This window comes from Oncorhynchus gorbuscha, linkage group LG18, assembly GCF_021184085.1.
Source record: "Oncorhynchus gorbuscha isolate QuinsamMale2020 ecotype Even-year linkage group LG18, OgorEven_v1.0, whole genome shotgun sequence".
Taxonomy (NCBI): Eukaryota; Metazoa; Chordata; class Actinopteri; order Salmoniformes; family Salmonidae; genus Oncorhynchus; species Oncorhynchus gorbuscha.
The window spans coordinates 21,753,081-21,769,741 of NC_060190.1; the positions used below are offsets into that span (position 1 = coordinate 21,753,081).

A 16,661-nucleotide genomic window follows, 5' to 3' on the forward strand; every position below is an offset into this window, starting at 1 on the left:
GTGCATTCAAACATGTATGCTATCCAAGGCATGTAGTTTTGCAGCTGACCATATTACTGTACGACTGGCTTTTTGTAACGCATCACTAGCATACCAGGGAATAGTATTTTGGGAGGGTCTCCTACTAACTGGACACACATGCATGGAATGTTTGTTAGCGCAAGTGCTTGCTACAGCTGTGCTACAGCTTTTTAGCATGACACACATAGAACAAGGCCCTACAGAAGGCACTCATTTATATTCTACTGCGTATGTGCTGAAAGAGATACAATTGCTCAGAGTCGGATTTGAAACTAGATAGTTTCTAAATTGTGTAGAATTGTGCAAAAACAAGGCAAATTATGTCAATTCCAGATGATGATATTGGGCTTTGGTTGAAGGGAGGCTTGGGGAGTCCCCATAATACAGTGACTCACTCAGCCCTGAATCCTCATTTACTTTGACATCCGCCTGCGTAACTCAATTGTTTTAGTGCAAATCTTCTATTTACATTAATGTATGAAAGCATGCGCATCACATGCTAAGATTATGAAGGAAGAGATCCAAGCCTTCCAATCAGATCTTTGTCACCTGCCTCCCTCAGCCCCATTAGCTGACCGTATCTCCTCCAACATTATACTATTTACAGTCGATGCCATAGTATGCTAACCACTTTCTCAAGTGAGTTTGTTGACGTATACCATGTCCAGAAAACACACATTCCAAAAATGGTAATTTTTTAAATTTTCATATGAGCTACATGAATGTTACGATCCATTCTTAAAAGGGTGATCTTTTTAAAAATAAATTGTACTTGTCTGCAGTTTCTACTGACATGCATCCTTAAATAATAAACCAACATTAATCTGAGAAAATTAATCTGAGAAATGTCTTGCTACAACAGCTGCAAGATGTTCAGTTTTCAGTTTCAAATGTGCTAATGGCTATCCAGTATACTGTTGGTAAAGGCACACATCCAACGCTCTTATTATTATGTAATGTTCAGCTATTTGCAAGATGAAAGACAAAGCTAGTGGGATAACAAAGAGTATGGACAACAGTTGTGCAGGGTTGAGAACCAAACCTATTTTCTGAACCGAGAAATACCTTTGTGCATCACCATTTAAAAAAAAAAAAAAAAAAAAATATGCCATTTAGCAGACGCTTTTATCCAAAGCGACTTACAGTCATGTGTGCATACATTCTACGTATGCACACAGTAACTAAACAATATATTTAAAAATGTGTTCTGTGTCCCAACTGGGGCATAGGCTAGGTCTCTTCTGACAAGTGAGATTCTATGTAGTCATTTCACCAATTGATAGTCATATATACAAGGAAAGGATTAGGACACAGTCTATACCAGGGGTGGGCAGACTTTTTGGCTCGAGGGCCACATCGGGACGAAAATAATAATCGGTGGGCCACACAGATTTTCTGGGGGAAAGATTTGTTTGCTAAAATCAATTTGCGGCCCAGAAAAAGGGCAGTTATTTGAAAATATATAGGTCCATTATCATTTCTACATACTTCCTATCTAGTTTTAAATATTCAAGTGTGGCCTGGAGTCCCAAAACAATAATTCCCCTATCTCCAAAAAAACGTACTCAAACATCCCATGGGCCTGATTGAATGGGCATGCAGACCGGATCTGGCCTGTGGTCCATATTTGCCCACCCCTGATCTATACGCATCTCCAGAGTCTAAAACTATCCTCTGCTGCTTGCCTCCCCGCACTGATCAGAAAGAACTGGCAAGATGCAAGCATATGATCTACTACGATTGAGCCGGATTGCCTTCACCTGTCCTCTTTTGGATTGGTACAGATAAAGTAGAGGAGATGAGGTGTGGAGGCCACTGTAGACTATTGAGATGCAAGTATCTTACTGTGATTTAATCAGACAAACCAGCCTCTGACAGCCAGTAATCAGTACTCTGTATTTTCTTATGCATCAATGTCATGCTCTTAAAATGTCACACATGCCAGACAATTATGACTTCATTTCCTGAAGACAAAAACCTCTGGAAAATGTTAGCTGTTTTCTCTCCATTGGTCCTAGACACTATGATACGGCTGTGTCTTTCTTCACATGCAGACGAGCCCCAAAGTGAGAATACAGATGTAGTTGTTGCCTAAAGTGGCAAGCATTTGACTTAAATGTCCCCAACCTAACTGTCTTCAATCAAGTGAATGAACCTGTTCTTCTGGCCCATCTACAGTGCATTCGTAAAGTATTCAGACCCCTTCACTTTTCACACATTTTTGTCACAGACTTATTCTAAAATTGATTTTTTTTTAATCCTCATCAATCTACACACAATACCCCATAATAACAAAGTGAAAACAAGTTTTTAGAAATACTTTATTTACGTAAATATTCAGACCATTTGCTATGAGACTTGCAATTTAGCTCAGGTGAATCCTGTTTCCATTGATCATCCTTGAGATGTTTCTACAACTTGATTGATTGGACATGATTTGGAAAGGCACACACCTGTCTATATAAGGTCCCACAGTTGACTGTGCATGTCAGAGCAAATACCAAGCCATGAGGTTGAAGGAATTGTCAGTAGAGCTCTGAGACAGGATTGTTTCGACGTACAGATCTGGGGAAGGGTACCAAAAAATGTCTGCAGCATTGAAGGTCCCCAAGAACACATTGGCTTCCATCATTCTTAAATGGAAGAAGATTGGAACCACCAAGACTCTTCCTAGAGCTGGCCACCCGGCCAAACTGAGCAATTGGGGGCGAAGGGCCTTGGTCAGGGAGGTGACCAAGAACCTGATGGTCACTCTGACAGAGCTCCAGAGTTCCTCTGTGGAGATGGGAGAGACTTCCAGAAGAACAACCATCTGTGTGCATCATTCCACCAATCAGGCATTTATGGTAGAGTGGCCAGATGGAAGCCACTCCTCAGTAAAAGGCACATGACAGCCTGCTTGGAGTTTGCCAAAAGTCACCTAAAGGACTCTAAGACGATGAGAAACAAGATTGTCTGTTCTGATGAAACCAAGATTGAACTCTTTGGCCTGAATGTCATGCGTCACGTCTGGAGGAAACCAGACACTGCTCATTACCTGGCCAATATCATCTCTTTACGGTAAAGCATGGTGGTGGCAGCATCATGCTGTGGGGATGTTTTTCAGTGGCAGGGACTGGGAAACAAGTCCAGATCGATGGAAAGATGAACAGATCAAAGTATAGAGAGATCCTTGATGAAAACCTGTTTTTGCTTTGTCATTATGGGGTATTTTGTGTAGATAGATGACTGAGAAAATGATTGAATCCATTTTAGATTAAGGCTATAACGTAACAAAATGTGTGAAAAGAAAGGTGTCTGAATACTTTCCGAATACACTGTATCTCAGTAACAAAACAGATACAAGAATAATGGGTTCTGCTTTATTTTACTGTTGACTTGTATTTATATTTGCATACAAACGACCTGCTAAAATGGTAATTATCTAAAAATGGCCTAATTATTACTTTTCAGTTTCTGTGATGTAAATACTATCTGAAATACAAATGTCAAATACAGTATTTCCCATCAAATGAAATGAAAACAAAGATCAAAGATTTACTGAAAAAAGAAAACACTCCTGGGTATAACAAATTATATCTTTATCAGCCAGTGGAATGAAACAATATGTACCACTTATCCCTATAAGAGTAGAGAACCACTGAGATCAGATAGTGGTGTGGGAAGAGACCAGGGAGAGAGCATCACCATCTTCCTCTGGGTTGTAGCATTATTGGCCAGAGGAGGTGATAGCCACATTCCAGAGAGTGGTCTAAGGCCGGGGCCAGAAACAGATGGCTGATAACGTTGTTTTGTTACCAATACTTTAATTAGGTGATAATTATACTTTGTCACATATTACACACAAATGATATAATCTGATCCCTAACTGGATTGTGGTCCCAAACTGGACACAAAGGGGTGCACATCTTGTTTTTGGCCCAACACACCGCTGATTCAAAAGATCAAATGACCGAATTTGGTAAACCCTGGGTTAGATTGTCTGCACCGAGATTGGTTGGGGATCAATCCTTGGTCGAGTCATACCAAAGACTAAACATGGGACCTAATGCCTTCTGCTTGGCACTCAGCATTAAAGGGATAGTCTGTGATTTTTGCAATGAGATGTATCTGCGTGCAGTTTGAAGGAAGTTGCTAACTAGCATTTCCTCAATTGCTAACTAGCATTAGCACAATGACTGGAAAAGTCTACAGGAACAGCTAGCAAACTATCACTAACTTCTTTCATACTGGACGCAGATACATAAAAACAGTATCCACGAGTTGATCTCACTCTGGGGAAGTAGATAAAATTCTCTGTGTGTGAACTATTTCTTTAACACAATGGATTGGGGGTAAAGCCTTGCGACAGACTAGCATCCTGTCCAGCAGGTGTACCTGTACATCAAGCTGCCTCACGCAGTAGAAACAGGAGGAAGGCTCCTGCCCCTATGGGCCGTTCTGGCTCAGGCAAGGCTTACTCACAAAACTAAGCTGGGAGGTGAGGATACTGTGCATTTCATTTAACCTTTTGTGTGTCTTCCTCCAAATATTCTCTTTTGCATGTCTTCGTGCAAACAACGAATTAAGCATCTATCCGTTAGAACTTCAACCTCATTTAAAGTTCTGACCTACGTAAGAAAAAATATTTCCGTTGTCCGTCAACCCCCATAGAAAAACAGTATGCTAAATATGTATTTGGAGGATAGAACATTTCCGTCTGAACGCGGCCCACGACAGCTTTATGCAACAGGTGGAATTAAACGTCTAACTAAGTTCTATAAATGACTACCTGTTTGGCTTAGTCAAAACTGTAGGGAATCAAGGATTATCTATTCACACATGAATCATACGCTAAATGTGGCTGGTATTGAAATTGCTTGAGAGAGTATAGGGAGCCAAGATGGATGCTGCCCTTCAGCTGTGTAGTGGCAACAAGCCACATGACATGGAAACTGCACCAGTGGAACCAGGTTATGATTTCCTGCTTTCGTGGCACAGAGATGTGGGAAATGGGGGAACACAAGTGATAGGAGGTTCATGACCCGGGAAATGCATCCTCTTGGAATTACCTCATCTTTTCCAGAGACTCTTCAACAACTTTCCCCTCCAGCCAAGAATGATAGACCATGGATAGCGCTGGTCCAGGGCGTTAGTGCTTTTAGAACGTGCACTAACGCTGTTGAACAAGAGATAGACCACGACAAACAAAGGACGGCATAATGTCATTATAGCCGTGGCACAAATTAAAGCACAAAAAAAGACACTTCTCCCTTTCCAAGAGACTAGTCCAGTTGCAAATCTACATTTTCAATGACATGACAATCCATTGCAAATGAGCTAAAGTTGAACAAGAGTTAGACACATCATCCACTATTTGGTTCTAGATGAGCACTGCTACCAAATGAGATTGTTTGATTATATTATTTCATTATGTATATGAATTATACAGCCAACATTCAAGACAACTTCTTACTGCAGGGTCAGTCAGAGGAGTGAAATCTCGGTGTGCCCAGCTGTGCACCCTTGGGCAGGACACTCCATCAGAATTCCTTTGGTTCTCTTGGTTCTAAACCAGCTGTGTAAATGGCTAATGTGTCGAAACAGTAAGTGATCTGAATAAAATACAACTGGGAGCCCATATCAGCAATGCAAGGAAAGCTTGTCGCTGTGTAACTCATCCTTACCAAAAACAATACGTATTACTAATGCTTTCAAGGTGCTATAGGCCCCAATTGAGGTTAGGAAGGACAAAACATCAACCCAACACAGTCTTTGCTGTGCTTCTACCTCACAGGACAGATATTGTGTTAGGGCACTTAGGGGCAAATCATGGAAACAAATGTGTATCAAGTATCCAGGGGAGAATTGGGAAAGAGTAAAACTATTTGGGGCTACTGCTGCCGCGCATGGTTCTCGCCCACTCCCAAGGGGTCTGTCATTTCCGCTAGTTTTGTTCGGGCTTAGATAACAGAGAGTACAGTATGCTATCAACTATTTGGCTTCAGTTATGCCCCAGTCCAAACATTGGCGTATGTTTTGTTCTATTTTCCTTAATCTACTCAGTGTTGTTTCCTAAATACTGATAGTATCACCTTATGGATGAAAAGATGGAACTGAATAACACAATGAAAATGACTAAACTATTACTACTAATTTCAAGAAATTCCATCCTTTTAAATGGCCTGGTATTTTAGACACAAAAACGGCACTGGGGAGGCTACAAGACAAATGGCTCAGTCTCTAGGTATTCTCAGTCTTTGGTCCCTAAAATAAGAGCGTCAATTCCTTTCAGCCTTACAGACACAGCTGTGGAAACATGCTTGCCGTGGCTGAGATGTTTGACAGTCCTACTGAGGGGGAGGTGGCCCAAGCATGTCCAGTTGGCTGACCACTCCCAAAACAATGTACACACCATCATCCAACCATTTAGTTTTTACTTTTACATTTTAGTCAACGCTTGTATCCAGATCGACTTACAGGAGCAATTATAGTTAAGTGCCTTGCTCAAGGGCACTTCGACCGATTTTTGACCGGCTCAGATATTCAAACCAGCGACCTTTAAGTTACTGGCCCAACGCTCTTTACTGCTAGGCTACCACCCACACACACACACCACCAGCCACACACACACACACACACACACACACACACACACACACACACACACACACACACACACACACACACACACACACACACACACACACACACACACACACACACAGCAGCCCTCACCTGTCACCCCTGTGGTGGCAGCTGTCCCCCAGCCTTCCCCCCCCTCCGCTCCCCCATTCCCCTCCTCTTTTACTGACCATCGCCTGCCCTGATAGAAAACAGGATACCACCCTCTCCAGCACCTGTTTAACTATAACACATGCTGTTGTGTCCATTTTGAATAACAGCCCCAAACACACCAGGTATCAGTTTGTCATGACATTCATTGTATTTTTAATCATTGATTCTTAAGATGCCTCTAAGACAGGACTATTTATCTCGAACAAGTAGAAGATTTTAAAAGCAGTTTGTAGTTCAAAAGGGCCCGTGGGTAAAATGGCCGTTTGCTTACAGTGGAGGGGACATGCAGTATCTGTGCAGTTTGAGCATGACTGTTTTATCAGTCATTTGACTGGATGAGCATATAATGTAAAGGAGAGTTTGGGGAAAATGGAGCCTGAAGGTCCATTCAAGACAGAACTCTGAAAATACTCTCTCCTTAACACAACTGATGTATTTATTGTGAAACCATCAGGGTACATATAAATAATTGTTCCACTGCTCCCTGAACAAATGATACTCATTGAAAGGGATGCCTTGGTTTTATGCACCTGCTACACAGTCAACTCAATTGACATGAGAGGCTAATGCAACAACATTGGTGTAGCTGCACGGACACTCAAACTGAGAAAAACAAAAGACAAAAAGAACAACCTAAAGATACTGGAAAATATGTCGGTTTAGGATATGCCGTGATATCATCATCTTGTCATTTGCAGGGCAGAACGCATCATTTGGAAACCAGATATGATGTAATATTTTGATGTACTATTTTGTCTGTGTCTGCTGGTAAGAACCTGAGTGATTAAAGGCCTTTACACTATCTTCACCCTTATTATAGGTTCAGTGAGACCCAAACGTTCCACATGTGACTGCACACTGTATGTGTACAAGGCTAAGTTGGAAACTCATTCAAATGTTGGTCCAATTTTAAACAAACAACAGGTTGTAGAGCTTATACAGATGCTTTAATGCGTCTTGTGTTTGTGTATGTGTGTGTATGTGCTTGCATTCGTCCATGTGTGTGATATTAGACAGATGGATAGGTTGTGTGTGTGCATGTGTGCTTGTGTCTTTCTGCATTCACAAACTGTGAAGTGTTTTCCCATTGCAAAGGGACCCCGCCCTTTCAGACAAGGCTGAGTGGGGAAGGCAGACACTAGGTCTGCATACAGCAAATGGTCTTAAGAAAAGAGCCTGCTCCATCAAGCAAAACCTAATAGGAAAATGCACTAGAGTGCCACACTTAATTGCCACTATGCCATGCAAAGCCTGATCAAACACACTTCCGGAGAACCATTAAAAACCCAAATAACTTGAACCAAACATTTCACTCAAGTCGTGTTGTTTAGAAAAAGTACTGATTCAGTAATATGAAGTCCCATAGAATAACCACAGTGTAATTCAATTACAGGTCTTATTACAAATCCTTTATATCCTATGTCACCTTTAACAGTGCATGTTTTCCTTTGTTTTTCACCGTGGATATTTGACAACTTCAGTTCCCACTGTGGCTGACAATCAGGTAAGCACAGTGTGGCCATGCTAACATGCCACCACAGGAACTAGGAAGTTATTGACTTCATTCATTGCTATATGGAGTGGAGTAGTTGCTTGAAAAATAGATGCTTGCAGTAGCCTAGGCCTATAGCTTCACTACTATAGAACCCGAGTTTTTTGCTCAGTAAAATCCCTTTGTATAACCTACTCTTCTCCCTCATTGCTCACATTTTAAATGTTGTTTGAGTCCTTCTGTGACTGGGACATTGAGGACTCGACCAGGTCGCATTAGTGCTACAACGTTGGAGAGTATGAAGAGTCCTCTGCATCACGACAAGAAGGCCGCATGTAGCATCAACCGCAAATATTTAGTCCACCAAATAGAGAGACACAAACGACATGTTGACGAGATACATGTAAAGTATTTGATCATTAGCACATACTAAAGAACACCATGAAGGTGAGGCTTCATGTCTTGGAAGTTATGTTTTGAGGAGGAGCCGACCACTTACGTTTTGATAGTTACTGTATCATCATCGCATCATGCAATTAAACATTGTAGCTGCCAACGTAATATTAGCCTTCTGCGGCCATTTCAACAACCGATACACTTCACCTAAAATGAGTAATATTGTCTATATCAATAACCCCAAATCATCAATCAACAACTACGCACCACGTAAACCAAGGACCATAAAATGGGGGGATTTTTTGTTATTGTGCACAACCTAACTCAAACATAATGTTAATGCCACAGTTAGCCTGTCTTTCGAACTGTACAGAATAAACAAACGTGCTAAATCATTGCCCTCGCAGCATCACCCTGGGCTACCTTCCGCGCAGCGCCACAGATCCGCACGACCACGCCTGTTTGCATCCATTCTACTTCTACCGTTATTCCACCCATAATGGAAGTCACAGAACACCATGGAAATCGATAGATATCAGACACTATACAAATGAAATATAATCCAACTTGCGCATAATGTATAATATATGCATTTAAATAAAGGTATTTCTGATATGAACAGTAGGCCTACAACATCAACATGTCTAATGGTGTTAATTGCGCAGGCCTATGAAAAAAAAACAAAGACCGACAAAACATAGTTTAAATCGTATGCCTATATACGTGAGTCACGATTTCATATTTGCTTGATTTCAAATTTTTCCATCATCTCCCAGTAAGTTTAGGTAACCTATTTGCTTTGTAGCCAATCTGTGTAACGGAAACCTCGGCAAAAATTACAACACAACTGGCAATGTGATGAGATAAACTCGTCTGTTTGAAATAACACATTTATTTGACTTACCAATCAAATAATAAGGAACGAACTTCACCTCCTTGAGAGTCCGCAACGGGCAAACGAGAGGCTGGGCAACAAGAGCTGGGAGTGACTGGGAGAATCCGCACTGCCGCCCCCAAATCCAGCAAAAACTGTAGTGCTGCACTGAATTTCGAAGGGGCGGGGATTATAGAGAGCGAAGTAAACCTATCGCCGAGGACTGGCCTACACCATTAAAAAAAAGAAGCTATATTTGATATAGATTATGTTTAAAATATATATATATATATTGCATAGTTTAGTCTACATCAACATATATGTCCTTTAGTTAGAAAATGTTCCTTCTGTACACTAAATGTGTGTCACTTTGTGGCTTTAAGATGTGTCATTTCCAGTTTTAATGTAGGACTGCAGGCCCTAAAGACACTGAGGCTATCGAAGATAATTACATCTGTGAGTCATATCTACAGTACAACACATTTTTTACACCTCAATTGTACATGTGAAAAGTTAACTTGTAATATTCTCTTTCATTCATTGCTTGTAGAAGGACAGGGTGTGTCATGATTCTGACTGGCCCTCGTCTTGTTCATCCATTGTGCACGCTTATCAATAATGCATTGCAGTCATACACAGGACGTCATAATGGATCTTCAGAAGGACCTCTGATCTACAGTGCCTTCAGAAAGCATTCATACCCCTTGACTTATTCCCAATGGTGTTGTGTTACAGCTTGAATTCAAAATGGATTCATTATTTTTTTCTCTCACCCATCTATACACAATATCCCATAATCACAAAGTGAAAACATGTTTTTAGAAATTTTTGCAAATTTATTGAAGATGAAATACATAAATATCTCATATACAGGTGACGATTACAGCTAAGCTTTGCACACACGGATTGTAAAGTATTTGCCCAATATTCTATATAAAATTATTCAAGCTCTGTCAAGTTTATTGTTGTTCATTGCAAGACAGCCATTTTCCAGTCTTGACATAGATTTTCAAGTCAAAACTATAACACAATGTCATCTTGGTAAGCAACTCCAGTGTAGCTTTGGCCTTGTGTTTTAGGTTAGCGTCCTGCTGAACAATGATTTCGTCTTCCAGTGTCTTCATTTTTATTTATGTCAGTTAAGAACAAATTCTTATTTACAATGACTGCCTAGGAACAGTGGGTTAACTGCCATGTTCAAGGGCAGAATGACATATTTTTACCTTGTCAGCTCAGGGATTTGATCTAGCAACCTTTTAGTTACAGGCACAACACACTAACCACTAGGCATCCTCAGTCTGTTGGAAAGGAAATTGAACCAAGTTTTCCTCTAGGATTTTGCTTTTGCAAAATTTGAATGACATGTTTTTAAATGCGAAAAATCAAATCACATTTTATTAGTCACATGTGCCAAATACAACAGGTGTTCACCTTACAGTGAAACGCTTACTTACAAGCCCCTAACCAACAAAGCAGTTAATAAAAATATGGATAAGAATAAGAAATAAAAGTAACAAGTAAAGAGCAGAAGTAGTCTGGGTAGCCATTTGATGAGGTGTTCAGGAGTCTTATGGCTTGGGGGTAGAAGTAGTTTAGAAGCCTCTTGGACCTAGACTTGGCACTCTGGTACCGCTTGCCGTGCGGTAACAGAGAGAACATTCTATGACGAGGGTGGCTGGAGTCTCAGACAATTCTTAGGGCCTTACTCTGACACTGCCTGGTATAGAGGGGCTGGACGGTAGGAAGCTTGGCTCCAATGATGTACTGAGCCATTCACACTACCCTCTGTAGTGCCTTGCAGTCGGAGGCCGAGCAGGTGCCATACCAGGCAGTGATGCAACCAGTCAGCATGCTCTTGATTAGTCATCTCCTTTGTCTTGATCAGGTGGAGGGAGAGGTTGTTTTCCTGGAACCACACGGCCAGGTCTCTGACTTCCTCCCTATAGGCTGTCTCATCATTGTCGTTGATCAGGCCTACCACTGTTGTGTCGTCTGCAAACTTAATGATGGTGCTGGAGTCATGCCTGGCTGTGCAGTCATGAGTGAACAGGGAGTACAGGAGGGGACTGAGCACGCACCCCTGAGGGGCCCCTGTGTTTAGGATCAGTGTGGCGGATGTGTTGTTACCTACCCTTACCACCTGGGGGTGGCCCGTCAGGAAGTCCAGGATCCAATTGCAGAGGGAGGTGTTTAGTCCCAGGGCCCTTAGCTTATTGATGAGCTTTGAGGGCACTATGGTGTTGAGCTGTAGTCAATGAATAGCATTCTCACATAGGTGTTCCTTTTGTCCAGGTGGGAAAGGGCAGTGTGGAGTGCAATAGAGATTGCGTCATCTGTGGATCTGTTGGGGCGGTATGCAAATTGGAGTGGGTCTAGGGTTTCTGGGATAATGGTGGTGATGTAAGCGATGACCAGCCTTTCGAAACAGTTCATGGCAACAGACGTGAGTGCTACGGGTCGGTAGTTGTTTAGGCAGGTTACCTTGGTGTTCTTGGGCACAGGCACTATTGTGGTCTGCTTAAAACAGGTTGGTATTACAGACTCGTACAGGGAGAGGTTGAAAATGTCAGTGAAGACACTTGCCAGTTGGTCAGCACATGCTCGGAGTACAAATCCTGATAAATAGTCTGGCCCTGCGGCCTTGTGAATTTTGATCTGTTTCACATCGGCTGCGGAGAATGTGATCACACAGTCTTCCAGAACAGCTGGTGCTCTCATGTGTTTTTCAATGTTATTTGCCTCGAAGAGAGCATAGAAGTAGTTTAGCTCGTCTGGTATGTTCATGTCACTGGGCTCCTCTCAGCTGTGCTTCTCATTGTAGTTTGTAATGGTTTGCAAGCCCTGCCACATCCGACGAGCTTCGGAATCGGTGTAGTACGATTCAATATTAGTCCTGTATTGATGCTTTGCCTGTTTGATGGTTCGTCGGAGGGCATAGCAGGATTTCTTATAAGCTTCTGGGTTAGAGTCCCGCTACTTGAAAGCGGCATCTCTAGCCTTTAGCTCAGTGCCGATGTTGTCTGTAAGCCATGGCTTCTGATTTGGATATGTACGTACAGTTACTGTGGGGACGCGTCATCAATGCACTTATTGATGAAGCCCATGACTGATGTGGTATCCTCCTCAATGCTATCGGAGGAATCACGGAACATATTCCAGTCTGTGCAGGCAAAACAGTCCTGTAGTTTAGCATCTGCTTCATCTGACCACTTTTTTATTGATCTTGTCACTGGTGCTTCCTACTTTAATTTTTGCTGGTAAGCAGGAATCAGGAGGATAGAATTAAGGTCAGATTTGTCAAATGGAAGGTGAGGGAGAGCTTTGTATGCGTCTCTGTGTGTGAAGTAAAGGTGGTTCAGAGTTTTTTCCCCTCTGGTTGCACATTTAACACGCTGATAGAAATGTAAGTTTCACCTCTGGGTGAGGGTTTTCCTGTTTGCTTATGGTGGAATACAGCTCATTCAATGCTGTCTTAGTGCCAGCCTCTGACTCTGGTGGGATGTAAAACAGCTGCGAAAAATACAGATGAAAACTCTCTAGGTAGGTAGTGTGGTCTACAGTTTATCATGAGATACTCTACCTCAAGCGAGCAATAGCTCGAGACTTCCTTAGATATCGTGCACCAGCTGTAATTTACAATAATACATAGTCCGCCGCTCCTTGTCTTAACAGACGCAGCTGTTCTATCCTGCCAGTGCAGCGTATAACCAGCCAGCTGTATGCTGATAGTGTCATCGTTCACCCACGTCTCCGTGAAGCATAAGATATTACAGTTTTGAATGTCCCGTTGGTAGTTCAATCTTTCACGTTGGTCATCTATTGTATTGTCCAAAGATTGCATGTTTGCTAGCAGAATGGAAGGAAGTGGGGGTTTGTTCGATCACCTAAGAATTCTCCGAAGGCAGCCCGCCCGCCGACCCCTTTTTCTCCGCCTCCTCTTCACGCAAATCACAGGGATCTGTGCCTGTTCCCAAGAAAGCAGTATATCGTTTGTGAGCCTTGTCAGAGTCATTAAAGGAAAATAATGATTCTGCCAGTCCATGGTGAGTAATCGCAGTCCTGTTGTCCAGAAGTTATTTTCGGTCATAAGAGACAGTAGCAGCAACATTATGTACAAAATAAGTTTAAAAAAAGTTACAACCAACGCAAATAAACAAACAAAAAAAACACAATCGGTTGGGGGCACGTAAAACGTCTGCCTTCTTCTTCTGCGCCATCTTACAGTCCTTGCCAATGACAAGCATACCCATAACATGAATCAGCCACCACCAGTGATGTGTTGTGATGGAATTCCCCGAAATATAACACTTAGTACTCAGGCAAAAAATATATATAATCAAATCAAATCAAATGTATTTATATAGCCCTTCGCACATCAGCTGATATCTCAAAGTGCTGTACAGAAACTCAGCCTAAAACCCCAAACAGCAAGCAATGCAGGTGTAGAAGCACGGTGACTAGGAAAAACTCCCTAGAAAGGCCAAAACCTAGGAAGAAACCTAGAGAGGAACCAGGCTATGAGGGGAGGCCAGACCTCTTCTGGCTGTGCCGGGTGGAGATTGTAACAGAACATGGCCAAGATGTTCAAATGTTCATAAATGACCAGCATGGTCAAATAATAATAATCACAGTAGTTGTCGAGGGTGCAGCAAGTCAGCACCTCAGGAGTAAATGGTCCTTCTGTAGCTCAGTTGGTAGAGCATGGCGCTTGTAACGCCAGGGTTCAATCCCCGGGACCACCCATACGTAGAATGTATGCACACATGACTGTAAGTCGCTTTGGATAAAAGCGTCTGCTAAATGGCATATATTATATTATTATTATTAAATGTCAGTTAGCCGATCATTAAGAGTATCTCTACCACCCCTGCTGTCTCTAGAGAGTTGAAAACAGCAGGTCTGGGACAGGTAGAACGTCCAGTGAACAGGTCAGGATTCCATAGCCGGAGGCAGAACAGTTGAAACTGGAGCAACAGCATGGCCCCGGTGGACTGGGGACAGCAAGGAGTCATCATGCCAGGTAGTCCTGAGGCATGGTCCTACGGCTCAGGTCCTCAGAGAGAGAGAACAAAAGAGAGAAAGAGAGAATTAGAGAGAGCATACTTAAATTCACACAGGACACAAGACAGGAGAAGTACTCCAGATATAACAAACCTCCTAGGGACGGCATGAAAGAGCACCAGTAAGCCAGTGACTCAGCCCCTGTAATAGGGTTAGAGGCAGAGAATCCCAGTGGAAAGAGGGGACCCGGCAAGGCAGAGACAGCAAGGCCGGTTCGTTGCTCCAGAGCCTATCCGTTCACCTTCCCACTCCTGGGCCAGACTACACTCAATTATATGACCCACTGAAGAGATGAGTCTTCAGTAAAGACTTAAAGGTTGAGACCGAGTTTGCATCTCTCACATGGGTAGGCAGACCATTCCATAAAAATGGAGCTCTATAGGAGAAAGCCCTGCCTCCAGCTGTTTGCTTAGAAATTCTAGGGACAATTAGGAGGCCTGCGTCTTGTGACCGTAGCGTGTAGGTATGTACGGCAGGACCAAAGCAGAGAGATAGGTAGGAGCAAGCCCATGTAATGCTTTGTAGGTTAGCAGTAAAACCTTGTAATCAGCCCTTGCCTTAACAGGAAGCCAGTGTAGGGAGGCTAGCACTGGAGTAATATGATCACATTTTTTGGTTCTAGTCAGGATTCTAGCAGCTATATTTAGCACTAACTGAAGTTTATTTAGTGCTATATCCGGGTAGCCGGAAAGTAGAGCATTGCAGTAGTCTAACCTAGAAGTAACAAAAGCATGGATACATTTTTCTGCATCATTTTTGGACAGAAAGTTTCTGATTTTTGCAATGTTACGTAGATGGAAAAAAGCTGTCCTTGAAACAATCTTGATATGTTCGTCAAAAGAGAGATCAGGGTCCAGAGTAACGCCGAGGTCCTTCACAGTTTTATTTGAGACGACTGTACAACCATTAAGATTAATTGTCAGATTCAACAGAAGATCTCTTTGTTTCTTGGGACCTAGAACAAGCATCTCTGTTTTGTCCAAGTTTAAAAGTAGAAAGTTTGCAGCCATCCACTTCCTTATGTCTGAAACACAGGCTTTTGGGGCTTCACCATGTTTCATTGAAATGTACAGCTGTGTGTCATCCGCATAACAGTGAAAGTTAACATTGTGTTTTCGAATGACATCCCCAAGAGGTAAAATATATAGTTAAAACAATAGTGGTCCTAAAACGGAACCTTGAGGAACACCGAAATTTACAGTTGATTTGTCAGAGGACAAACCATTCACAGAGACAAACTGATATCCTTCCGACAGATAAGATCTAAACAAGGCCAGAACTTGTCCGTGTAGACCAATTTGGGTTTGCAATCTCTCCAAAAGAATGTGGTGATCGATGGTATCAAAAGCAGCACTAAGGTCTAGGAGCACAAGGACAGATGCAAAGCCTCGGTCTGATGCCATTTAAAGTTAATTTACCAACTTCACAAGTGCAGTCTCAGTGCTATGAGGGGGTCTAAAACCAGACTGAAGCATTTTGTATTCATTGTTTGTCTTCAGGAAGGCAGTGAGAAGTGTATTTCTTTGCCACATACAGTATTTTGCAGTATTACTTAAGTGCCTTGTTGCAAACAGAATGCATGTTTTGGAATATTTTTATTTTTTACAAGCTTCCTTCTTTTCACTCTGTCATTTAGATTAGCATTGTGGAGTAACTTCGTTGTTAATCCATCCTCAGTTTTCTCATTTCACAACCGTTAAACTCTGTAACTGTTTTAATATCCCTGAGCGGTTTGTTTCCTCTCCGGCAACTGAGTTAGGATGCACGCCTGTACACCATCGAAAGTGTAATTCATAACTTCACCATGCTCAAAGGGATGTTCAGCATCTGCTTTTTCTATTTTTACACATCAACCAATTGGTGTCTTTCTTTGTGAGGCATTGAAAATTGAGGGACCTTACAGATAATTGTATGTGTGGGGTACAGATATGAACATGGAATGAGTCCATGCAACTTATTATACAATTTGTTAAGCACTACTGACCTTATTTAGGCTTGTCATGACAAAGGGGCTGACTACTTATTTCAGGTATATATGTT

The 16,661-nt window shown here is 42.1% G+C and overlaps 1 protein-coding gene across 2 annotated transcripts in view; it reads right to left on the reverse strand.

Annotated features, from left to right (window-relative positions):
* LOC124003621 (spectrin beta chain, non-erythrocytic 1-like) overlaps nt 1-9,716 on the reverse strand; it is a 91,150-nt gene extending 81,434 nt beyond the window's left edge. For both annotated transcript variants that reach the window (XM_046312030.1, XM_046312032.1), the window contains exon 1: nt 9,591-9,716. The gene's annotated coding sequence lies outside the window, so the exon portion shown is untranslated. The remainder of the gene's footprint in view (nt 1-9,590) is intronic.
* Between the last annotated feature and the right edge of the window lie 6,945 nt (nt 9,717-16,661).